The following is a 26,874-nucleotide window of genomic DNA, read 5'->3' on the forward strand; positions in this document are numbered from 1 at the left end:
AAGACTGCAGATTTTACCATAACCATTTGCTCTCCATTTCCTCCCATCCCTAACACCAGAAAGAAAAAAAGTTGTTGCAAAAGCCCCTTTTATTTGGAGCTATATGGTGAATGCCCCCAGGATATGGCACTCTGAGAGGTAGCAAGGCTTCCAGCTCTCAGATGTGAGAGGTATCCAAAATGTGGCATGTTCTGGACTCAACCTTAGTGCAAATAAATGGCTGAAAAATCTAGCTGTACCTCAGTTATTGAGCTGACACAATAGAATGTCAATTATCCCGAAGTCCATCAGAATATACAGTCCACATTTCTGACACCCAGGAAAGCACAGGATGTAACACTTGCATTTTGCTCACCATTACTCGCAGAAGGTTTTGCAAGGAGTCCTCATCAGTTCCAATGAAACAAATTCTTTCTTTAATTTCCTCAGTGTCAACCCATGGCAGTGTTTGATTGTGGTAACAAGCCAGAATGGACCTTGGATGACACTATGTCCCAGAAATCTAGATGTGTGACACCATCCTCAACATCATCTTGTGATCTGTGCTCTACTCCAAATTGACTGACTCATTTTACATTATTGAGAATAGGCCAGTAAGGAGCAGGGAATGAATGTGAACAACATACAAATCAGCCATACTTCCTCTTTCTTCACCTTGGCATCAAGGGGCAATTAAATTACTGCAACTTAACAGGTGCAGCTATTAGGACAGAGAAGCTCTGTGTGGGGAGAGAGGCACACAAAATTAAAACTCCATTCATAACCTCCCCTATATTCTCCCTGCCTCTCTCTTTTTTTCCCCTTCTGTGAGAAATATTTGTCTGAAGAAGGCAAATCAAACTCAGCTTTCAGACAGATAATCAGGTGCATCAGGAATTGGACCATCTCAGACACCTATGAATTGGGAAATGGCTCTGGGGCAGCTTCTCCTCTTAAAAACTGCAAACTCCAGAAAGTTGTGAAAGGACACGAATGAGGACAAGGACAAAGACAAGGACAAGGACAGGGACAAGGAAAGAGAAAAGGGAAAGGGAAAGTAGGAGGTCCAGCATTTTGATAATTGAGCATCTAACTGACAAGAACCAAATGTTTACTCAAGAAGAAGAGATAACAGCTGCCTGGAGCATTTTGCTCGGGTTTTCTATGAGCTAAAAATGTGTGTTTTTTAACACCAAGTTAACTACAAAGCACAAACCCATAACTGTTTCAACTGCTTTGCACGTGCTCCCTCCTTACTTTCACAGGCACAACATCCCTCTTCAGATTCATTTTTTGCTACTTGCAGACTTGGCTTTTGAGTAAACTCTGTTTCTTGTCCTCCTCCTAGCCATGTTTCTCAGGAAATTTTGGAATTGTTTTGTGTTTTTGCAGCACCACTGCCCATTACCTGGCCCCTGAACAGGCTGCAAGGACTGGTAACATTCTGAGCCATCTGGAAAAGTAAATTTCAATAGAATAAAGCCCAGACCTGCAATGCACAGAATAAAAAGCTTTCCCTAACTCAAAATACAATCCTAGCTTCTGTAAAAGTCCATCCCTCTGCAGTCAACTCTTATTATATAACAATCAGTTGAGTGTTTCTTCTGTATATGAAACTCAGCTTTTAGAGAACCTTGTTCAGATGACTCTGAACAATAGTTATTTACTGGATGTGCCTTGGCAGCCTTCCTCTAAATCAGCAGAAAGAAACAGTTGCTCTCTTTTCTCAGTATGGGCACCACTGTGCTTCAGCACCACATAGTCATTTTCCCTACTTATTTTATATTGCTTTTGAATGAGTCCGTGAATCCAGAACCTTCTACCCTTATTTCTTTCTGCAGCATCAGCATTTTAATCTATTGCACTGACAGTAATATGTTGGCTTTCATTCCAGGATCCTGATTGTGTAAACCCCAGATGTATGAATGAGGGCAGTCACCTTGAGAAGTATCCCTGAAGTCTGGCAAGGAGAGGCTGCACAATCTGTGCTGTACCACAGTGGCTGAAGATTTTGGCTGCCATCCTCTGCAGGGAAATGAAGGCACAAAGATGCTAAAGGACACATCCCAGTTTTATAATTTTCTACATGCTGGAAGTAGGACAGGTAAGGACTCCTTCTAACACAGGCTCACTTTTAGCACTGGTCTGTTTGAATCCTCCATAGTTTTAATCCTCAACATCTCATAAATCCTTTATGTAGGACCCTGCCTTAGGAGACAAAGACATTATATCTGAATGCAACTGAATCCAGGCTGGTGCCTGGCAACCCTTTTGAAGCAGTAAAAGCTTTCAGTTCAGTACCAGCTAGAAACAACTTGGAAACTTTAACTGCAAGGTAACTGCAATATTCGATACTCGAGTATTGACTGGGATGGATTCATCCTACAGTGGGAGCTGCACACTTTGAAACTACTCCTTCTTAGAAAATAGCCTAGCCCTGTCCAAAGCTCTAAAGGGCAGGTATCATTATGCCCCAGGAAATTATTTTTTAAGAAGATCTATTCTGCCTACTTTGATGTCTAGCCTCAGAGAACTGCAAGGTCTGTGTTCCAACAGGAAGCAAATGATTTGACTTTGAATGAGAAGGCAGGACTTTCACACATATCCCCTGCATCTGCTGTTGTCTGTTCATTGATGGTAGGTGTCTGGTCAAATGGGGGTAATGGATGAAGATGCAGATGCAGGTGGCTCTGCTAAGGCAGTCCACAGGGACACCATCTCCCAGGTGTTGTCCTTTGATAGTACCTTGCTAGGGCCAAGGTGCTTCAAGTGGAAGGCATCTAAATAATCTCTCTGGATTTTCCTAAATCATATTAAATTAGGAAAAATAAGAAATGCACTTATAAACAAAGCAGCTGGACAGACTAACTTCATTTTTCAAAAATAAACATACAACTGTAGCCTGATGCTACTATGGAAATAGGAAGGATTTGTCTTTTCTCTCTGTTTTTGCTTTTCCTTATGCTTAACTGATTTCAATAATATAGTGAAAAGAAAAAATGGCTTTACATTTGTCTGCTGTATGGTGCTGACTGTCTGTGACTTACACATATACAGGCAGCATTAAAAATTTTCATGAGAAAGGCAAAATTTAGTATTGCCTTGAGCTTTTGCATGATGCAGGTTTTACAACTGTTTGATTCACACAGACAATTACCAAATGTTTTGGTAAACTGTGCATCATGTTTGTACATAAAAAATGACCAGGCATAAAAGAAAGACGGGGATGAATTACATATAAAACAGACTGAGTTGCTGCAGTGGAATTTTCCAATGCAGCATGAAAATCCTATTAGGATATTTATAGGAGCTGAAATAATACAACTTGGAGAGTTTTCCACTGGGCAAAATAGTCATTAGCCTTGATTCCTCTTTTTCATGTACTTAACTTTGAGCAATCCCATTTCTGTTCTTCAAAGGAGGTGTTTTAACTTGAAGTGTGTGAGCAGGAAGAGTTGCATAACAAGGATATAGTCTTTTAGGGTCTAGAGGTTTTCTGGGGGGGGTTGTTTGTCTAGATTATTTTTTGTCATTGTTATTTTGTTTTGTTTTTCTAATGCTCTTAGTGCTTTGCTGACCTAGAAACTAATTCAAGGGACTAACAAAACTGAATAGCCTTGTTCAGTGAACCAGACTTGCATAAACTCATTTCACACAAGAAAGAGTTCAAGATTGTACAGTACACGTGGATCCCCTTGATCTTTGTTTAAATATAGTCCATATAAATCACAGACTTTGAATTTCAAAATTTGAACTCATGCTAGATGATTGGATAAAGAAAATTGCTTTGTTTAGTGTTAATCCAGAGAAGCTGTCAGCATTTAATGACAAACTTTACTCAGGAAAGAGGTTCTGAAAAGTTAAAAACAACCAACAAAGTAAACAACTGCTTTTTTATTACTTTTTTTTTCCCATGGAGAACATGCTATGCAATAGATTTATGATGAAAGTTGACTGTAGAAGAAAGAAATATTTGACCATAAGTTTTAGACAGTTGTTGAATAATTTTTCCTACCTCGTGTTTTCTTACTTACATGTGAATTCTGATGATATTACATTTGCTTCTATGGCTTTTGAGAAGCAGTTATACAATCTAATAGACAATTCAAGAGTTTGGATTTTCTTCCCATACAATTAAATGTTTTCAGAACTCCAGAATTCCCAAGCATCAGAGGTCAGACTGTACGTCAAAAATGCCAGCCATAAAGCATTGTGAAAAAGCCCATTTTATTTTTTTTATTTCAAAAAGATGAATGCTGTGAAATGCTCAGCATCACTTTTCTTGGAAAAGAAAATGAAATTCAGGAAGACGGGTCAGTAAAAAGTATTCTCCTGCCACAGGTCTGTATGTCCTGCCACATATATATCTGGGACTGAGTGTGATATGTACTTCTCATTAGATTTTAATGGATATTGAATCTGGCCTCTATACTGAAGTCTGGTCCAATGTGGACACCTCTGAGTGAAACACTGTTTAATTAGTCAGATGATATATTAGGATAGATGTTCTCAAAGTACAGATGGATAGAAGTGTGCATCCCTCATCAGTCTCACTGCACATTAGTGAATCCTGAGCCTATCCATCCTTGCTGCTCCCACCCATGCCTTTGAACTTCCACCATTAATACTTGTCCTCACTTCCAGCTGAGCTTCCTTGAAACTTATTGCTTAGAGCAAATGTTGCACCTTGAGATACAAACCCAAAATCAGCTTTTGTTCTCTTAAATCATCTATGCATTGATGTATTTCTAAAATCAGACTCCAGAGAGTGAATTCTGCAAGTGAAACTGTGATATTCTTGAAGGCTGTTGAAAGATTCTATAAATAAATTTGGGGATTTATTCCTTATGAACTATGTAATCTCAAATTAAATAGATACTGTATTAAGGCATCAAAGCTTTAATCTGTTTTCCCCATTTCTATAGTTTAAGACCTGAGCTTTATCAGAAAGAGCTGCTGCTAATGACAGCAGCTTTATATATTTTCTCTTGTTTTTTCCTCCTGTATTTATCCCCCATAACCTATTTAACCTACTTGTAAAGAGTAGCAGTTTACCTGGTGTCTAAGAGAGAGGAAAAATAAGTTTATTTGTTTTGTACAGCCAGTCTACATATCTGAAAATCTGTATGGCGGAAATGATACCTGATAATATGGCAAAAAAAATACCTGATGTTTCCCTGCATTGTGGGTCAGATGGAACTTAAAAAAATACTTCTGTAAGTGCATTTGAATGACTAAATATGTGTGTCCATGTGTTAATTTCTAGGTCTTTTTTGCAAGGTTTGTGACAGATGGTACTGAAATTCATGTTTTTGTAGCTGTCTGTAAAAGTGATCTTTATACCAACATGATTCTCCCCTGTCCACAGGCTGACAAGCAGGGAACTTTGCCCCACAGTTCTCATTTGTAAGGATAGCAAAGGCCAAATTCCTTGCTTTATAATTTCCCCCAGTACATAGGGGGTCACATTTTGAAACATTTGCTGCAAAGGTCCTGGAGCACCTTTTTCTCTGCCAGTTTATTTGTGGAAGGTTGTATGGGGCAGCACACAGAGCCTCGGCTATGCAGAATACCTTATGGGTTGTGCTTTATGGAATAGGTGAGCTAGGATAACATATGAGGATGTGTGAAATGAAAATATGTTTATGGAAGAACAAAGGGACTTTGCCCTTATTTATACACTCTTTGAGGTTTATGCTGATGTATTTCAAACACCAGCATCATTTCAAAACTACAAATGTTGAGACCACATGATTAGAGAAGCAGATCCTGTTTTCTTGTCTGTAATTTTTCTTGTGTTTGGTTTGACTCTAATGAGGATGAACTTTTGTTCATTTTGTTTTGATTCTGTTTTGATCGTGTTGTATAGTACCCCAAGCACCTCAGCCATGCCAATAGGGCTTTATAAATAAGTTATTAATTATTATTTGAGTATATTAAAAAGGAGAACATCTTCAGAAGCAAAAAAAAATTTCCCACTTAGAATTGCTTTCCTAGAAGAAGTCTGATTAGTAAAAGATTTCATGAATATTTAACTGCTTTTAAGATGATTTAACAGCAGTAATCAAACAGAGTAACTATCATCATGGTATCTGGCTCCTCTGTAAGGGCTCTGCTAGCAAGTTCTCTGCAGGACACAGATGGTCTGTGGGCCAAGGTTTCAGAACCAAAGTACCAATCAATTAAGAGAAGCAAGACAGCACCATCAGTGATTTTGGAAAGCTCATTCTTTCATTCACAGAACTCTGACATTAGTTTTTCTTTAAAAAGAATAGCCCTTTTAAGAAATACTTGTAAAAGCAACCATCAGTTCTCACTGGAACAAAATTTCATATATCTTAAAGTTTCTGTACAAGAAAAAATACTGTGTTTTTTCTGGTTTTTATTTTTTTATTATTTTTTGTTTTGTTTTGTTTTGTTTTTTTGTGAAACCCAGATGGGAAAACAAGTGGAGTTTCTGCTTTATAACACACAACAGTGCAAATGTGTGAAAGCGGAATAAAGTGCTAATCAGCTTAAGGCACCTACATTGGAAATCTTATGTGCAAATCATTGTTACGTTCTCTAATAAACTGAAGGAAAGCTTTGAACAAAAAAAAATTGACTTATCCATTTTGTACTAACCCTCCACAAGCTGGCCTACTGCAATTATGAACAATGTGTAAAATAAAAGGAAGGAAAAAGTAACAGAAAAAAAGGGTAAAGAAATAATAAAGAATTCTTAAAAAAATTTAGAAAGCATTAAAGTATTCATCAGAAAAAATGCAAGTTATTTCTTTCAGAGACTAATCTAAGTCCTTTTTTAAGACTCTGCTTTTTTCTGTTTGGCCTTCAGTTTGTTCCTGTATAAATCCCACGATAAGCTGCAAGCACTTATTTCTCCATCCGCAAAGCAAGAGGATTGAGCTGGTTTGACCTTAGAACATGGTGAGTATGGCCCAGCATCCTATGGGATCAAGGAGTCCCAGGTTAGTTTCCACACTGCTGTTGCTTCTACTTGGATGTGTATCCAGATTTCTGCTGATGGTGCTTTTATCCAAATTAGAGTGGATTTGAATCCAGTAATATATTATGAAGTTTGGGACAGTTTCCATATTGTTTTACTTTAGTTTTAAGTGGTTCTTGCTGTCACAATGGGCACAGGCCATTTAACACTGTGCTTTGTCATGCAGGGGCCTAACCTGAGAGTCTGGATTAAGAGCAGCATGTTTTTTTCCAAGACTGCCTTAAACCAAGGGTGCCTGCTCCAAACAGGCCATGGAGGGTGTGTGCCCATGGCTGCTTGTTGCACAGACTAATGTGCTGTTTTGGAGGGAATCTTCACTTCTCTCCTGCTGGATTCTCCTCCCTATGTTGTACTGTGACCTCTGACAGCAGGACTGGGGCCCAGGCAGCCTGTGAGAAACCTACTCAGGAAGGGTAGAGTTTCCCAAGCAGCTGTCTTTAAACCTTTCCTTCCTTTGGGGAAGAATCAGTCATCTTTCCTCATCCTAAGATGAGAAAGCCGTTGAATCTGAGTGTCCACACTAGAATGTAGTATTCGGGCTGTCTGACCAAGTGATCTAGAAAATTAACTCAATAATTTCCTAAATGTTCCCCAAAAAGAAGCATCACTTACTTTCTCTCTCCCTCTTTCTCCTTCTCTCACTAACAACATGATTTCTCCTTCTCTCACTAACAACATGATTCAGACCCATTTCTGAAACTTACAGTGTCTTAGAAAAACCCCTATACCGCTGGTGTGCACCTCTGTTTAAACAATTCTAATGCTTTACCTCTTGCTTCTGTCATGAACTGATTTTTCTCTGAATGCTGAAGACGTTCCTCGATTTCATTTTTTAACTTATCCCTATCATTTTCACTGGCAAGACCCTAGGGGGACCCCTCTAGAAGAAATGATGTTGACTGTCTCTGCAGTTTCCTTGGCATTATGGCCTGAATCCCACATGGGCTCTGAATCAGCCACTCAAGGTCAGGAACAGAGACTACACAAGAAAATTATTGATATTAAACATTTTCCCTGGATTTGGATGCAGAGAGATTTTGCTTTCTGAAAACTAAATGTTGGGTCACTTTAAGCTGGTGGGATTCTGATAGGCCCACAAAATTTTCCTTGGATTTGTTGTCCCAAAAGCTATTTTTTTCAGGAGGAATTAGTAATCTGAATCTTTCATTTTTAGCTATTTCACTTGCCTAACCTTAATTACCCATAGCAGCGATCCAGGATGTAGAAGGAAACCTTTGGTATCTTTCCTGAGAGAGCCTGAAGAAGAGAGAGCTGAGCTGTGCCCTGCAGCCATTGCCTGCTCCAGTATGCTCCCAGATCAATAACTAAAAGGGTGCAAAGCCAGTTGGCCACCAGGGCAGCAGCATCTCTCCCCACTAATGAGGGTGACCTTTCCACCCAGTGCTTCACATGACTGAAATCAGGGGAAATTAGTTTACTCAACCCAGAACTTATATAACTAGTGATGCTCAGGCTGAAATTCCTGCTCATGGTGTGATGAATGCCTTGTGGATCTATTTGAAAAATTGTAGAAATCAGACTGAAGATAAAAGGACTGCAACTAAACCAGCTAGATCCTCTGTAGTTTCTGACAGATAGGTGAAGAATAATGATGTCTCCAAAGCGTCTGTCCTTCCGTTTGGAGAATTACACATTTAACTGTAAAAAATCACTGCTGCTGAACCAAAGGTCCTGCTGCTTACACCATTTACAAAGGCCCTTAAAATTATGGACGAGAGCACAGTTCTGTGAAGAAAAGGAGACTGCTGTGTGGGTTGAAGGGTAACATTTAAAAGCTTTGCTCATTCCAAAGCAGCCGCATCACTTCTCATTGGCCGTTATACTCAAGCTTAAAAAGGGACCTTGAGATATTAATTATGCATCCGGCTAGCTATTTAATCAATCCATTCAGCACTAAACTCCTATATAGTAACTGATATATTTATGGAATACTGTAAATATTTTAAATAAAAATGAAGGGGAAATTTTGTGCCACTTTTATATTACCTTGTGCAACAAAAACGTATCTTCAAAGAAAAAAAAATCAGTTAAAAGTGCTACATTAAGTTAAAAACTGAAATGCACCTTTTTTTACATAGGCCTACTGCTTTCACTTGAAATATAAATGAGAATATTATTTGTTATGAAGGCAAAATACAAAATAAAAATGGTATTTAAGAAAAAGCACTCCTTCATGTTTTTTAATCTATGAAGTCACCATTTTTTCAAGGTAAATTTTAAAGGAATTTTTCTATAACTTGCCTTTCAGAAATTGTCTTTTTAAATTTTCCAGAGACAGCAGGCAGTCATAGTGTGCGTAACTGGTAAAACACATCGTAATGATTTTTTCCTTCAAGTACTTTAAAAAAAACCCCTGCATTAATACGCAATGCAAAAGACCTACATTTCTTTAACCTAAATCCAGTTATATCTGGAAATATACAAACAATAAATGGCTTTTTGAGAACTGCTAGAAAAGTTCACCTTTTCTGTTCTACAGTGTTCAGTTCCCGCAAATGGTAATTTAGAAAAATATAAGAAATTGAAAGAGGCACCATCCTTTAACAACAGTGCCTTTATTTGTTACCCTTGGGATCTATTGAATCTCAACAGCCTTATATACTTCAAGTTTTCTACATATGGTAAACCCGTGTCTGACCTTATTGGTCCATGAATAATGAGGATACATAGCATTTTTCCCTTTAAAATTCATGTCTTCTAGGAGTTCAATGTAACAATGTGTTCAGGGCACTAGACTTCATTAAGGTTGTCTTCAGGTGAATGTGTAAAAATATATCCTTATTTTAGTTAAGGAAAAAATCTATTGTTTGATGGAAGTATGTTCTAAAACTCATTGTTAAAAAACAACTCTAAATGAACAATTCAGAAGAGAAACTTTTCTTGGATCAAGAACAGGAAAAGGATTTTGAATTAGATGTTGGCATTTGATGCATCTTTCTCAGAGTGACAGGCTGGAGGAGCCAAAATCCAGCTTCACTTTAATCTACCATTGCACAGCCAGAAGGTTCCTCGAAATAATGATCAGAAACAAAGCTCCACTCCCTGCATTTGGTTTAATACCCCACATCCTTCTAGAGAGCTTTCTGGGCTCTGCAGTTTTCTCTGATCAATACCTACTGAGATGTTTCTGAAAAACTCAGAAACTCCAAACATAAGCTGATTGACAAAAACTTATATTATTAGAATATTTTTGGTAAGTGGATGGTGTCCTCCTGTATTTCCAAGACCTTTCTACTGGCCATTGTGGTTTTTTGTCAAAATTTGGAACTTCTTTCTCAATAAATCTTATATTTAAATAAAGTATATTCTGGTAGCTTTTCTCTTCCCAGATGTCTCAGACCTTGGGGCTTTCAAGGACAGCAGCACACATCAGTCTCTTTCTGAATCTGCCTCCCATCCCAAGGAGATACTGGTTTCCCATCTTTCTTTGATTAGCTTGTTGTCAGACTGTTCCCCCCAAGTAAGAGCCATTGAAGTTGGTGTTTGCTGCCCCTGATCTGGATGAAGTATGCCTCAGGTCCTCAAGCAGATACCTCTTCCACTGTAATATCCAGTGATGTAGGAATTTTAGACCCTAGAATCCATAGTTCCCTGCACACACTCTGTACCTATTTTACATTTATACTTGGTTTCTCAGGCTGCATTCTAGTGATTTATGAATCATAGGGAAATTTGGAGCCATTAAAGATCTGACAGGTTATAAGTATACTTCTCAGAAGTTATCATCAGCTTTGGGCTTCAGAGGCCCAACTACAGAAAACTTTCACAATACTTTGTCTGGCTGCACTTAGGACTGCTACAGAGGTCTCCTAAAAATTATTAATTAGGTATAGCCAAAATCTCTGTCAATATCAGACAGAGAGCACTGATGTGCATGTGTAAGTGAAAACAAATGTAAAGCATATAGCTTCCATAAAAGAAAATCAATTAAACAGTTGTGATTTTATTTCCTGCCCAGTGAAATCCAGAAAAAAACCCAAAACAAAGTAAATCAAAACAAACAGAAATGAAACTGTAAATCCATATTACAACATGCCTCCTGAGGGAGAAAAGTATAGCAGTAATGTGCAGAGGTGCCACCAAGAAGAGGTTACAACTGCAACACTCTGGTTGTATGGGAGCAGTGGGATGGAGAAGCCAGCAATTCCAGGCTTATCAGTACCAGGGAGCTTTGACAGCTTCACCAAAGGGTTTCTGAGACCTCAAACAAGAGGATGAAGTCACATCACACACTGCACCACCTTCAAGGGTTGAGCATCAGCCAATGGGGAGGTAACACCTCTCCCTAACTTGAGGTAACCTGAACCCTAATATAGTTTATCTCAAACACTTGTCTTCCTTTCCCATAAAACCAAAGCAAACTAAAGACAGCTGAGAGTCTTAATTAAAATAAGCATATAAATATAAATTTATAATAAATAAACATTTAAATATAAATTTAAAATAAACTTTTAAAATGCTATATGTATATATGTATACATATAGATATATACATTGTATATCTATGTATATATACATATATATCATATACATTTAAAAATTCTAAAGTATATATTTATATTTTATAAAATTCTATTCTATATTATTTTAATATTCTATTCTGTCATAAAAATTAAAATTGTGAGTATATTTTTAGAAAGTAAAGTAACAATTATGCATGGTTTGGGAGCCTAAGAAGTTTTTATGGTATTTTTTTTTCCATTTTTTTTTCAGGATGAAATAAAAATATCAATAACATGAATGAAAAATAAAATAAGAAAAACTCTCTGTACTTATAATCTCTTTTGTGAATGAATAATAAAAAAATTCTGATATCTGAAACATGGAATAGAAAATGAAAAAGCACTTTTAAGTTTACAGCTGTTGCTAGCTATAAGGATATTTTTTCCTAAAAATCAGCTTACTTTCTAAGTTTCTTTATTCAAACCCCATTGTGTTTTCTTCACCAGGTTTTGGACAACAAAAGGAAAGGAAAGCAAATAGCACAGTTGCTCTCACATAAGCAAGTGCTTATGAAAAACGCTGTATTTCCATTCTTGCTGCATTAATATGGTACAGTGCTTTTCCTCTTTGCACACATTTAAAAGGGAAAGTAAAGTCATGTCAGGGATTTCTTTTTTGTTTGGTGTGGAAAAGTGACACAACTGACAAGCAGAACTCCACTACATAGTTGATGACAGTCAATTTGATACATATCTTCAAAAATTTCTACCACATCCCTTTTATCAAGAAGCCAGCCTTTCTATCTCCCTCCTCTGGTGTATTTACAACTTTAAAAAAAATAATAATTCCAAAGTATTACAAAGGGTCCTGTAATGACATTCATATGAACACTAGGAGTATAGTATAAATTCAGAAATATAAGGAATGCCCAAAGTGTAAGCCTGTTCAATGGTATGCATGCTATAGTACCTTTAATTATATGTGTTGATGCAGAAAAGATCTTATGATAAAACAAAATGCTGTTGGGATTGAAGTAATTCTATGACATCTTTTAGACTTCTCTTAGTGGAGCTACTTCATCACAACTGGAGTAATTCTTAAGAGGCAAGTATCACAAACAGAGCTGACAGCAATGGGGATTTACATAACATAGTATGAAAAACTCTGCGTGTGACAGTCTGAACTGGGGATACGCTGATAAGAAGAATTGATTTTCTATTAGTTATGTGAAGAACTTTGAGAGGACAAGCTTTACAGGAGTGGTCTGTAAATGACTAGAAAAAGAAGCAAAGTTAGAAAGCAATCTTCTTTGGCTTCATATTTATTTGTCATTTGTTTAATATTTTAGGGAATTGTGCAAATCAACAGACTGGTGCAGAACAGTTCTCCAAAGTCCTGTCTGAGATGAGTAAACAACTGTCTGAATATAACCCCTGAGATCTTTCTCTGTTCTTCTTTGCAAGAAGCACATTTATACTAAGACCAGAATTTTGCAGTGATTTGAGAACTAATGGAACTTAGACATTTATCTTTAGTCATTAGGTAGTGCATTTACATTAGGCACCCTGCTTGCATCTTTAGGGGTCAGAGCGCTTCTTCAAATGTGAAAACACTTTTGTGAAGGTTTTTGAGGTACAGTTTAGTGATGTTCAGTGAATATATGAGTTGATTTTGAAGCTCATTTCCATTTGTGCTGACCAAATTCATCCCATCAATGTATGTGGAATAAGAACCAAAAAAGGATATTTGGACATTCACGTAACTTTGAAAAAAAGCAAAAATGGGACAGCCTGTTTATAGATAGAGTGTTATTGCTTGACATTAATCTCTTGTTCAGGTTACTAAAAATCATTCACATCAAAACTAGATGTTATGTATTACACATACTCACATGCCTTCATTTCTGGGCACTACTCTGCCACATAAAGTCTGTCTCATGTCCCCTGTGATCTTTTGTCAGGGCAGGACAAATTTGTGTTGGTGCCTAATCTCTCAGTGAGTGTCTGGTCTGTGTGTGTGCAGAAAGTATTTGCCTTGAATCTATTTTCCCATTGACTTGGCTACCAACTTATCTGTCCTTCACTGTGAATGAATGGGTATATTTTCAGCTGGAATTAAATGAGCACAGGTACTATGAACCAAGAAAAAGATGTCTTAAAGTGTGTTACTAATTATTTATAAACTTCATCAAAGGCTCAGTGCTCTTGCTGTGCAACTCATAATCCTTGTCTAGCCATGGCCATATCAATTTTTAACTTTTCCTTTTTTTTTCCATAATAGTCTTTTAGATAAAAATAATTGAGTGCTTAAATATTTCTAAAGCTAGCAATTAAAAAATACTTCATTGCATAACCAATATATCTTGCGATGAATGCATTATGGGAAGACTGCCAAGCAATTCACAAATTAGAATCCAAATACAAGTGCCATGTTGTCTGCGTACTCCTTAAAGCAGCACAAACCTCTTTACTGTATTATTGAAGTCACTGATGAGACAGTAGAAACATGGTTGCTCACTATGAATTCCATGTTCTGTAAATCCCAGAGGCAAAAATGTGTTTAAGCTGGATAAGTCTCTGTAACAAAAGTCTAAAACTGTTTTCATATCAGGGGAACCAACTCTGTGTCTACAAAGAAGGCAAGAAACTGTGGTATTCTACATGAAGCAGACCCACTCCTTGTGGGTCCCTTTCAACTCCATATATTTTGTTATGCTATGACAAGCACATTTGTTAGTTTTGGGTCCACCAGTTGTATCATTATACATGCATAGTTATATTCAGCATAAGCTCCTGACCTGTAATGACTGGGTTATTTCAAACTGTTAAGGAACAAAACTTACCCATCAGTGGTCTAAATTGCTATCAGAATGAAAGAGTAATTTGTGATAAGAAAGGATTTTGAAACAAGGTGAACTCACCCTCTCACCTTCTGTAAATTGCAGTGGAGCAATTACAACAGACCTAACTATCTGAGGACACAGTAAGGATTTGTGGGAAATAATTAGTAATATGAAATATTCAGACTACATAATTCCCACTTAAAATACCTCAGGTGGTCTACAAAACTTTTTGGAAAGGCTAACAGCTGAGGGCAGTTTTCATTTAACCAAGACTGCACTACCCAGGGCTCTGTAAAAGGGCCTTGATATGTAAAAGACTAACCATATTCAGTCTTATTACAAGAATATTCAAATGCACTGCAAAGATGGGGCATGACTCTGTATCATAGTTGCAAGAGCACTCAGCAGGTCAAAACTTGAGTCTGGCAACTGCTTCCAGGATTACTAATGCATTTTTTAACACGTGTGGTACATAATAGATAGGATCCATCTTTGAAGCCTGGGCTAGACTCCTGTTCCCAGGCCCTATGTTTCCTGACCCTATGACTCTTATTTTCTGTGGAGCAGATTTGGCTGTGCAGAGAGGATAGCGTGTGTTCCCCTGCAGAATTTCTCCTCCCTTCAGCATTACCCCAGCAGTAGCTCTGTTTAGCCTGATAACACTGCTGACTGATGACTCTTCAGGAAAAAAGAGGATCAAGCCTGACTGCTTTCCATTCACTTGGGCATGAACCATTAAGGCTGGGCTGTGAAAGAAGAGCTAAAATCAGTCCTGCCTCCCCAGTCTTGCATTGCAATTGCAAAAATCACTTTTTGACTGAAAACTGGTGTTGCCCTACCTTCAGAAGTATAGATGGAAGTACTTCTCCACAGCTCTGAACAAGTGGAAAACATGCTTTTTTGCATAGCATTTTGAACTGGCAGACTTTGAGCACCACACATTACACAGTCCATATGTGTATTTGATATTGTATCTTCTCTGCGTAGCTTTATGGGATGGTTTGGGTTCTATTCTAGTACTCTGTGTCCTCCTGTGCATTGCCTAGGGACCTTAAATGCCTGTTGGGTAGAAATAATCCAAATGCTAGAAAGACAGATATGTCATCAGAGCTGGCAGCCAGAGCCCATCCCCAAGAAGCAGCATAATCGCAGCTCCCGTGAATTCACTAGGACTGACTTCATGAGGTTACTTCAAACACCAGGGATGGTGCTGTCCTGCACACCTAAACTGTCTGGCTAAGCTGATACAGTTGGTGCTTTAAGAAAAATAGAGAAGTTGGAAGTAACACTTAGGTTTCACTTAAAGTGTAAAGAACACTGAAAAATAACTACCTACCATGCAAAAAGGCTAAATTCTGGAAAACTTGCTCTTTTCTTATGAAACCATGGGAAGAGTATTAGATTTTCCTGATCTCCTTATAAAAGGAGTGGCCTACTTAACTAGACACACAACCTATGAGGATTAGAGTTGATCTGCAGATATGGCTACTAATCTTCAGAGATAAAATTCTGAGGGGAAACATTTATGCAAAAAAGGAGAACCCGTTAATATAAATACATGAGGAGTTCAATATTTCACAAGAGAAAAATTTTCTGGGTTCATTAGAGGCTTTTATAATGGCTTCAGCTTATTTTCCAAAGGCTAAGCACAGCTTCAGGTGCTGTTTTGGAGGAAAGGCAGTGCAATGCTGTCAGAATGACTTCCAGTATGATGAACAAAATTTTGGCAGAATAGGCAATGACTACTGGAACAGCTTTGCTGAACATCCTGACACAAAAACATTCTTTCTTGCATTTAAATATGGTTTGGTTTCCTCAGGTATTACTCATCACTTCTTCATGCATCGTATTTGAAATGATAACATTTACTATAAAACATTATTTCATCTCGCTAAAATATATGTCAATGAACTCTTCATGTTCAATCCCATGAAGGGTTATGATTAGAAATTAAAACATATCTTTTTCAGATATGAAAAATCAGTAGATTCTAATTCTTGAGTACTTGCCAGCTATGCAACTTTTTTTTTAATGACTGGGAAAAAGAGTTTTTAATGACTGGAACAGAGTACTCTGAGGAATCTTCTGGACATTTTCTTTCAAAGTTTCTTAGTCAAGATATTTAGTGCATTTGATACAGTTTATGCAGAATTAAGATAGTATTCCTGCCTGCCCACTTACATATTTCTTGACTGAAAAACCTTGAGGTAGAAGGTTATGCTGGCAGAAGATCTGGCACATTTTGACTTGAGTGAATCACTGGTGTGAATTCATGGATAGAGTGTGGTACAATGGTCTCCCTCTGTATCTGCTTGGTGTGTTCCAGTTTCATTTCTTGATGTGAGATAAAAAATAAGAACTATTCCAAAATCCTCTAAGAGAAAGACAAAGAATTTCCATCACAATAAAAATTTGAGTATGTGAATTAAATTGTACAGATTCAAAATATGGGTACCTATCTGGACTGTTAGGAACATAACATACTCTTGGGACATGATGGGTAAATGAACAGTTCGCACATGAATATATGTATTTTATTTGGTTTGGAATTTTTTATGTAACTGAACTATTCCCATTTTATGAGTAAAACTTTTTTGAATTCTTTTATCTTTAGATTTCTTTGTGGTTTTGAGATTGGGAACAATTTCCATCCAACTGTAAAGCTAAGTTATAAATAACTAAAGATCCAGTAATTAATTTTTTTTTATTTTTTATTAAAGACTCATATGTAGACAGGTCCAGTGGAAAACCCCAGGCTTTAAATAAAATATTTAACCATAAGCAATTCTTTATGCTTCTGATTCTTTGTACATGATAACAAATTAGGCCTCTTGTCTGTATCCAAATGACGCAGTTTTGAGTGCTGGAATATTACCTTCCTGATGACTGAGAGTGAATTTTCAAAGTGGTGCATGATATACAAGGATGCAAATCCTGTTAGCAGCTAATGGGATTTTTCTGCACCTCCTGTTTGCCACACTGAGAAACCCAGCCTTGAGATTTTCAATATCTGTATTTGTCCAGAGATGACGTCTTGTAAATACAGACTCTTCTCAATTGGCCAAACCTGTGTTTGATGGGTTAAACCCATAATTACTGAATTGATTTTTCAGACATCTAGTGCTATTTCCTAATCCTTTACTGTTTTGTACTCTTATTCCTCTCCCATAAGAAAATGAAATACCTCCACGCATCACCATGAACATCTCCAAAGAAAATGGGACACTGACATATCAACTTGAGTAATTTCTAATTTCCCTGGGAAAAGAAACTCAGAATATGCATGCCTACATACTTCCCTCCAAGAATACATGTAGTCCTATTCAACTAGGTGGGATAGGAGAGCATGACTAAGCATGTAGAAAGGAACAGACAGCATTTCAAACCCTTAAAATATTTCCCGTCATGATAGACCTGATGCACCTTACTAATATGGTTGCTTACCACATGTATTTTCATTCTGTGTTAAATTCTGCATGTGTGGCTCCAGCAGATGCTACAGAAAAATGGCTGAGGCAATTAACTATTAGCATCTATGTCTTCAGTGTCATCCTTAAACATTTTCTGTTTCTTGTTCTTCTAATCCTTGGTTCCCACAGGAATGTTGAATCTCTTATTTCTTGAAAAAACACCACATCACAATAAAACCTTGATGAAATTCTGATGAAAACTGAGTTTCCAGCACAGGAAGGATATCAACCTGTTGGAATGAGATCAGGGGAGGCCACAAAGGTGATTAGAGGGATGAAGTATCCTTCCTATGAAGACAGGTTGAGAGAATTGGGATTGTTCAGCCTGGAGAAGGCTTCAGGGTGGCCTAACTAAAGCCTTCCAATTTCTGAAGGGAGTTTACAAGAAAAAACAGAGAGATTTTTGCAAAAGCATTTAGTGACAGGACAAAGAGGAATGGGTTTATACTGAAAGAGAATAGGTTTAGATTGGATATCAGAAATAAATTTTTTACTTTGAGGGTGGTGAGGCAGAGGAGCAGGTTGCGCAGAGAAGTTGTGGATGTCCCATCCCAGGGGGTGTACAAGGCCAGACTGAATGGGGTTCTGAACAAGCTGGTCTAGTGGAAGGTGTCTCTGCCTAAGGTGGGGGAATTGGAACTAGATGATCTTTAGGGTCTCTCCCAACCCAGGCTTTTCTATTGATTCTATTAAATACTTCTGGTTAAATCACTGTGGTTGTCCCAACCCTCCATTTTTTAAGCTGGTAAACATTAGGTCACTCTTCCCATCAGTAAAATGATTGTGCTGACACACACTTATTTTTAAGTTCATTTAAGCTCTTACAAAGGCTGAGCTGAAGAAAAGAAAAATAATTAGGGAAAATGGGTTCAAACACTATAGAAGGTTTCTGATCAGTCCTATTCAGTTCTGAGGTCTCATCCAAATAACCAGACACTGTTTCATGGTTAGACATCCTACAATTACTGTATAGCTTGTCAGAGTTCCCCTTGATATCAGTACCTCAAAGTTTCCGGCTGAACTCTGCCTCTTTGGGCACAAATTTATGGTGATCACAAGTAACTCCTCTGAACTTCAGTTAAAGGACCATAATGGTTTTTTAAAAGTGTTTTTCTGAAGAAGAACCAAGGTCTTTGAATAATTATTTGACTGCAAAAAGTAGAAATGAGTCATCCGCCCAAATTCCACGGCATAATATCAGAGTAGATATAATCTGAACCACAGTTTAAAATGTGGGTTCTTTCATGTACCATTCAAAAGACTTCGGAGGGACTTAAAAATTACTTTTTAAAACTTTGATTACAATATTCTGGTCTTCAGTGTGTAATAATAAATTATTGAAAATATTTCCACTGGTATGAAAGAATAATTCTTGTTCACTGGACACCTCTGCTGTTCTGCGATGATCTGGGCAAGCACTGCTTTCAGGAGCTGTGCAGTGTCTGGTGTGATTTAGGACACACCACAGCAGTGTGTGAGTTGGAAGTTTGGGAGCATGGAGTAATGTGGAGACACCACTGCAAGCTGAATAAAAAGCACACTCCATTATTGTCGACAGATTGTTTTAATTTGCAGATGGCAGATATGCTTAATAAGGAACTGTTACAACAGAAAGTGACTGCCACTTTATTAACCAGGACAAGACTCAAACCCAGCACATACTCTGTCTGTAACTGCTTCCTAAATTTTCTTTAGACTGAAAATTCTCGGTACCTGTCCAAAGGGCTTAGCTTATGTAGAAGTTTCAGCTAGGTTTTTATCTCTCATCTTAGAGCATTTCTCTCTTTTACCGTATTCTTAATGCACTTAAGATGTTAATGTGCTGTATGATTACTTTAAGAAAGAGTTGAAATTTAAAATATTTTACCATTTGAGTGACAACAGGAGCAAAACAAATGGCAGTACTTCTTTAGGTATTGGTACCTGTTATGACACCAGACTTGTTATGTCATATCTATAGAAAGTAATTTTTCAAAAGGCTTTGACTCATAAATTGTTGACTGGAACTTGCACTCCAAAGGTAGGTCCTCTCTTTCAGAAGGACACACAGATACCAAATCCCAGCAATGTGATGAACTCGGGAAAAGTGCAAGAGTGATCCTTGACTATAACCAGACTTTCTGTGTGTCTTGGGTTACAATACAGAGTGTGATAAAAGGTACCTATTCTATCACCATCTCTTGAGGGTGGGGGCAGTGATCCTTATCTCCGCGGGAGATATTCTGCTAATGGGCCATCCATTGAAACCAGGTGGGGCATTGTTCTTTATCTTTTCACAACCCATCCTTCCTCCAGCGAGTCATTTTCTGCTCATGGCCCATTGAGTCCCACTGTGTGACTGATAAAATTACTGCATCCCATTGGAAGTTGCTCCAGCCAGGGGGAAGAGCCCAAAATTTCTTACCAAGATAAAAACAGAGGTTTTGGGAAACTAAGGGAACCCTTTCTCCACTGGACTCCAGAGGGAAATGGGATTTCTCCACATCACTGGAATTTCAGAGGGAAACTGCACCTACAGGAGCACTGCTCCAACTGAATCACATCTGTCACTGCAGGAGGATGCAGCCACCATTGAATGGGACTGCTACCAACACCCTGCCTGATGGGGTGTCAGGTTGTACTGTGACTTTGTCAGGGCTTGGGGTTTGTTCCTTGTAGTATTGTATTTCTATTTTAATTTCCGTAGAAAAGAACTGTTATTCCTAATTCCCACATCTTTGCCTGAGAGCCCTTTGATTTCAAATTTATAACAATTTGGAGGGAGGGGGTTTACATTCTCCATTTCAAATAGAGGCTTCTGCCTTTCTTAGCAGACACCTGTCCTCCAAACTAGGACACTGTGCTTTCTGGTAACATCTAGTGACAATAACAAAATCAGTACTTTTAGAAAGGACATCTTAAACATCTTCCAGAACATCAAAATCAAAACAAAGGAGAGGATCCATAGAGTCAAATAAAAAAGGGAAAGTGAAAGAAACAAGTAGAAAACAGTATAGTTTTTCCAAATCCTCTGCTGAAGGTGTAAATTGCTAGTCGGACACATCTACCAGTCTCAGCTCCTCTGGTTAACAATTATTTTAGTCATAAAAATAACTCTTCAAAGGAATTAGAAAGATGGACTCTCTCTCTCTCTATATATATATATGTATCTTCTGCCCCAAAAATAATCTGTGACCCTTAAAAATATAAGAAATATTTTCTAAGCGTTATTTATGCCAATAGGGTGGTAAAAATGTACCTGTGAAATGCTGGAAGAATACTTTTTTACTTATTCTATGGATTTTTTTTGTTAAGCCCATCGTTACAGGAAGATATATTTTAAATTCTAGGGAAACATTTTAAGAGCAGGGTTACTTATAAATTTAACTGACTGCCCAAGGTGGTTGCACTTTTAGGAAGAGACGGGCTTAGCAAAGTTAGTTTTCTCATAGAAAAATATAAAGTATTGAGTACAAAAATCCCTTAAGTCTTTCTTGCTATGAAGTCTCCTTAATTTATTATTTAAACTATTGAGAATTAGTTGAAAATTATTTGGTAATGTATTTTTTTGGTAAGTGTTATGAACTGTTGACTAGTAGGCAGGTACAGTCTTTCAAGAACTCAGTCCTATCTAAGCTCTAGTGGCTTTTCAGCACTGTACGTCTGTCTCTTAATTTCTCTCAGTACTTCTTGAGAAAATAAGCTGAGCCAGACTTCTTATTTTATTCAATTTATTCCTAAGCAGGTAGTCTCAGGAAACTGCTCCAAAAATTGCAGAGATCTTGACACCTGATAGTTTGCATAAAAACAACTTACACTCAATTTAACGTGGATCTGGTTACCTGTGAAAACATGAACTTCCAAGTAATTTTTTCTGGGGTATTAACTCTAACAAGGCTGGCATAACTTAAAAGCAAACTGTTTAACTATGCCTTACAGACTGATGGGTAGGGAGCCACTGGCTGCTTATGGATAGTGGTCTCTTTTTGCAAACTGGAAGATATAGCAGGAGTTGCTCTTGGGCCATGACCAAAGGACCAAAACAAGGTCTAGAACTCATAGAACAAGTTCTAGGTCTCCAAAGAACAAATTTATTCAGGTAAATGTTGTACAGTTTAGACAGATGGAAGACTTGCTGGTTTTTTTTTTCCTAAGAGGTTCTCTCTGAGAAACAGACATTTTCTTGTGTACCCTAAAATTGTGCTTAGCTGAGATTCTCCATCCTGCAGGGGAAGTGCTCATGATTGTGATGATAGCAGGAGGGAACTTGTGAAAGCACATTATACTCACAAAATGAAAATGGGTTGTTGGAGGTTGTTGGACGGATTAAGTTTTTTATAAACTTTAATACCAGTATGTGGTCACTGTGTTTAGCCCCTGCTCATGAGGCTGGACAGGAAAAAATAAAAGATTGCATTTTGCTGAAGATCGTATTTAAAGAATCGTATTTAAAGAAGAAAGAAAAAAAATCTCAAACAAGTGCTACTTTGCCTATTATAATCATAAAAAAATCCATCTTGTCTCTGATATGGCTCATTTCAAATAATAAATAGATGTTTGTCTCTGGAGAGCAAGTCAGTATACACTTTCCTTTAGTTGTACAATAAAAAAAAAAAGTCATGCTATGAGAGTTACAGTTTTCCTAATTTTCCACAGTCCTGGCAGATATTGATTGTGCTCATATTGATATTTACATAAATGTAATCAAGCAAATGTAGTAGCTGACTAATATTTCTTACTGAATATGTCCCATTTATATGTTACTTGAAGTATGTGAATTGCTTCCATGATTAATCTGACCATAACGACTTTTGTTGTGTAGGTCTGTGAAGAGTGAAACATTCCTTGTGAGGTGTAAAAAAAAAAGAATCCAGGATGAAAAATCCAGGACAGCTCCAGAGGAAAACCCCATCTTCATGCACTATCATCACTGTACAGCACTAGTACCCCCAGCAGTCCAAAATGTGTGTAGAGCATGCTTTGTAAAGAAAGGGGTGTGTGCTGCCAGCTGAGTAACACTGCTGCAGAGCAGGCACACCTTGGTGGTGGAAGTACTCTGAGATGGTCTCTGGTCCTGTTTTCCCTCATTCTAATACCTGTGACAGGCTTCTAACAAGGAAAGGTAGAAATAATGTTTGTGTTGGCTTCCCAAGTAATGGTCTCATGTTCTGAGCCTCAGATCAGTATTTTTGAACAGTCAGTGGGTATTTTTCAAAACTACTACTCCTAGGTTCAGGTAGTTTCATGGACACAGAGAATTCACTTTGTAAGCTTCCAGCTTTTCAGATGCTATAAAGGAAAGCAAATTGAATGTAGAAGTTCAAAAATATCATAAGGCGAGAAATACTTCATTTACACCATTTTGTACTGCTTGCAATGTTATTTGTTAGAAATCCACTCTCATTCAGAAAATTCATATGCAGAGTAGCTGTGGCTGCAGTCAAGATTATAAAAGCTCAAAAATGTCTTTGAATATCAGTCTAACTCCCTTTCATACAGGCCTGTCAATTAATGGACTGTAAAGACGCAGTTGTTTCATGAAGAACGTGTCTTATGCAGCTTAAATGTTTTGCAGAAATGAGAACATCTCAAAGTATTTTTCATGTCACTTTGCTGTGATGATCAGTAAACACCCTTCAAGAAACCTGCAAATGTTTCAAAAAAATAAAGATTATTTTGCATCACAAACTGTAATTACTTTAATTATAGGATAATTATATAAATAATGTGTTTGAACACAGCTTTCATTTTTTCTTTGTTTTCTAAATATTATCATCTTTCTATATTTTCTGATGTGTAAACAGGAAACATTCAAGTTTAGACGAAGTGCGAGTGAACTGCCTGCAATACAGACTGAGAAAATGAAATTATGATTAAGCTATAGAAAACTACAAACTAACAGTTAATTTTTAAGAAAGCAGGTGTACTTTGCCATCACAACTTCAAAATGGGAAATATATTCAAATTAAGTTCTAAAACTTCAGTATATTAAGAGGTCTGTTATACCATTGGCAATCATGTCAGAAAGTTCTGTATATGGTTAGAAATCCATATTTTACTCCCAAAGTGTCAATAGAAGGGTAAAATACCTCCAGAAATTTTCATTAGAGCAATGATTTGTGGTTATAGTACTATAAATACACAACTCTATATATTAACTGTTTCCTTATATGAAGGACTAAGAAAAATAAATATCAATGCCCAGTTAATGAGAGTAAATACCTTGTTTCGTTTTGCTTTGTTTTAGACATTTCATTTTTTTACCTTGACTTTTAATGATCCATACACCACCTAGCATGTTAGATGTGCAAATGTCACACATTGTGAAAGCCACAGTCTTTAATATCATTATACTGAGTAAATTCACTTAATGCACATAAGTGGATAAATCCACAGGTTTTGTTTCAGAGGCCTAATAGTGATTTATAAGTGACCTCTAAATGATCTAAAGCAGAAATAGGTAAACTTTGCTTACCTGCATTTAGCTAAAACTATCTATGAGCTCAATGTACAACAGAAATCTTATATATTGCTGTTTTAAGCTGTCCTGTATAATATATAAATCCTCAGATGACTCTTATACAGAGATGCCAGAATTCCCTGCAATCAGTTCCCCCTGATATTCGAATTGCTTATATTCTCCAAGATTTTAAAATGGGCCCTCACTGGTGGTTCTGAAAAATCAAACTTTCTGCATACTATGCTCAATATCAATGTGCTTCTGCGTACTATGCTCAATATCAATGTGCTTTCCTAGAAAATGAAAAAATTCTGATTAATGCTAAGAAACATGAAATTTTGTTTGAATAAATTAATTAATCCATCTAGTGAGTAGATGTTAACACTACCAGGATAGCTACAGTCCCTGTGTTATCTTGTTTTTTAATGCCATAAAAAATATTTTACAACACAATTGCAAATGCTCTGCATATATGTACATTGGTCCTAATTTCTAAACAGAAAACAATTTTGCTACTGCTGTCAATATCCATATGAGTTTACAGGTACATATCCTGGATACATTTTTGTGAACTCAATTCTATCCTAGATGCAAAGCTTGCACTGGGGTAGTATTGTTGAAAATCTTATATATATATATATATATATATGTGTGTGTGTGTGTGTGTGTGTATATTGGCAGAGAAGTCACTTCCAAATGGATAAAGTCACAGATCACATCCAAATGGAAAAGATTCTGTCTTCAATTCTGAGCCATAAATGGTGACTTATTGCTTATTACCAGTGTTTGGAAATCTTAACACCAAAACATATTCCTTGCTACATTCTGTTTTTTAACACTTCTTCAGATTCACAGGGGCTTCTGCACAGTCACACCAATGCAAGTTTCTGCAAATCTCCACGGAGATCACAGTTAGATCCCACAGTGACAAATCTTTAATGTATGCTTCAGAACTGACAGCAGACCTCAAGCCAGTCTTCCTTTACTGCACAAATGAGGGATTTCTTCACTTGTGAATGGAACCTGTTCATATTTTATGGAGAAAAGACTGTCGTATTCTAGGCATGCTTTTGCAGTTCATTTGCATGTGTCCTCTTGCTAAGACCCTTAAAACTTGGATGAAATCAAACTGATTTTCCTTAATTTCATTTTAGGAAAACATGGAAAATTGAAGAATGGATCAAGCAGGAGACTTCCTTGGCCTTTTGGAACATGCCCAGCTAGTGAAGGCACTGGTTATGTGGCATAGCTGGCATGGACAAATATTTACAGTTCATGCAGCAAAGAAGACAATCACCTATGGCATCCTTCTGCTGCTCTGGAGGTACAGCTACCCATGCTTCAGTACAGTAAACTCCAGTATTGCCACTAACATACAAGATAAAACAGAGAAAGAACAGACCCCTTGCAACAGCAACAAGAATCTCTTCAGTACCTGAGATCTCTTCACTTGTGAGTAGAAAGCACAGAGAAATAAATATCATAAGAATGGCACTAAGGACAAGATAGACTTATTTATATTTAATAGGACTTTGTAGACTTCTGTGGCCTGATTGCAGTGACATGGTGTGTAAATGATAAAATTTCATTGGATTAAAAGGAGTTTCTCTTTTATCTGGAGTTAGCCAGCAGTTGCTCTGAAATCACCAGATTGTACCACTATTTATCGGGAAAATTCTTATTCCAAGCATCTGAGTTTATCCCTTCAGGCATAGTTAGGCCATATGTAGTCACAGCATTTCAAATTTTGCTTGGAGCATAAATATGAGGCTAGACAATGAAAAGAGAGTTTTTATACATCCTTACAATTTATATTTTAGCATATAATGAGCAAGTGTTCCCATGTATGATGATTAGGTGCTTATTTCCTCTGCAAGTCAATGGTCATGGATTTTCTCATCATAAACTGTGTACTTCCATTTCCTCCCTTGCTCTTTGTATTCACCTCTGCATTGTTAAACAATTAACTAGCAGAAGCTGTTAATATTATGTTAAAAAATTCATCCTATTTCACGGTTTTTTTCCAGTCTTGTTACACTGTTTTCATGTGAAAACATGGAGGAAAACACTTAGCAAAACAAAAGACATGTAAAATATCAGAAGTAGGACATTTGTAGATAATCTTCAAAACCTATTGCCATATGAATTAAAGAATGAAAACCATCAACATTTTGTAGCTTCTAAGAGTTTTTTTTCTTGTATATATATATGAACATTTGTTCTGCTTTAAAGGATGTATGTGTATGAAGCATTTCTCAATAAAAAGCCTCAAAATCATGCATGAAAGGTCACTGTGAGCTCTCTTAAATGCATGGTATCATCTGCTACATGAAATTAGGAAAGCTAGAACGATAAGCAGTTTCCTTTAATGGGAAAAAATTGCCAATTTCTCCAACAAATAGCTCTGTATGATGGCAGTAGAGCTCAGAGAGGGGGGAAAATTGAGGAGAATTACACTGCAGAACCAACATCTTTTCCAGCCCTATGAAAAAGAGCTGTTCATTAGACCAATTATTCTCACTGAGTCTGACAAGTGTATATCCATGCTAAGGGGTTTTTTCCTTCAGATTTAGGTAACAGGTGCACTGTTTATCATTTGCATGTCTTCACTTAGTATTACTGTCCTTTTCTTTTCTTTAAAAACACTTACTATATTGTAAATGCAAAGTAGTAA

The 26,874-nt window shown here is 37.1% G+C and overlaps 1 long non-coding RNA gene across 1 annotated transcript; it reads left to right on the forward strand.

Annotated features, from left to right (window-relative positions):
- Nucleotides 1-1,773: 1,773 nt before the first annotated feature.
- Nucleotides 1,774-26,479, forward strand: LOC117004360. Its single transcript, XR_004419620.1, has 4 exons — nt 1,774-2,083; nt 2,180-2,314; nt 6,815-6,906; nt 25,355-26,479. It is a non-coding gene; the product is annotated as an uncharacterized LOC117004360 (long non-coding RNA).
- Nucleotides 26,480-26,874: the final 395 nt, after the last annotated feature.

Source organism: Catharus ustulatus, chromosome 1, assembly GCF_009819885.2.
Source record: "Catharus ustulatus isolate bCatUst1 chromosome 1, bCatUst1.pri.v2, whole genome shotgun sequence".
Classification (NCBI taxonomy): Eukaryota; Metazoa; Chordata; class Aves; order Passeriformes; family Turdidae; genus Catharus; species Catharus ustulatus.